We start from the raw sequence: 872 nt of genomic DNA on the forward strand, positions 1-872 counted from the left end.
ACTCTATAAGGTTTTAGCCATTGCAATAAGCTTTATGTTTAGTTGACAGCGATTTAAGGATCTTTGATTTAGGGCTTAGTTAACAAAGTGGCTAAGTTTTCTCCATTTCAACAGTTTGTATAATTGAGGTAATACTATAAAGATTCAAAGCAAAGGCCAATCTGAGTTTAAAATCTGACCCCATCAATTATTATCTAAGTAGATGAGGACAAGTTCATTAGCCTCTTTTGTCTTCAATTTCCACCTCTAAAATGAAGATAATTTTATTACTTCTTTGGGCTGTTGTGAAGGCTAATAGTCTTTAGCCCAGTAAATAGCTATTATACAGTAGCTGTTATTGTCCCTGTTGTCATGGAAACAGCGCATAGCTAGACAGCACACACACCAGACCTGTCAGAGCAGGTTTTTTCTAGGGAAAAAACTTGGAGATGGAACAGCAGCAAGTGTGTGGGATCCTGGTTGTCCATGAATTCTCGGGCAGACCCAGAAGTCTCTTCTGACTCTGGAAGAGAGGCTCTGTCCTTCAAGTCATGGGGGCTCTTAAGCCATAATTATGTCATAATTATGGAAGCATCCATCTATTGCTTGGCCTGAGGGCGGTGGGATGTGATAGCAGTAGGGCATGGGGGAACTGGGGCTCCAGCCTTCCTGTACCAGCAAGCTAGTACACCTGTGTGTAGGCAGAGTGCCAACCCCAGCCTTGGTGACATCAGGGGACTGGGTCTCAGGTACACAGTGGAGCTGAATGACAAGGCAGGATTGCTGTAGGGAGTGTCACATCAACACTACTGTTCGGGGAAACTCTATCCATTTTCTGATGTGTTGAAGGGTGGCCTTGAAGACAGAGCAGGAACCAGTTGCCTAGGAGATAT

The sequence above is a fragment of the Vulpes lagopus genome, chromosome 6 (assembly GCF_018345385.1).
Source record: "Vulpes lagopus strain Blue_001 chromosome 6, ASM1834538v1, whole genome shotgun sequence".
NCBI lineage: Eukaryota > Metazoa > Chordata > Mammalia > Carnivora > Canidae > Vulpes > Vulpes lagopus.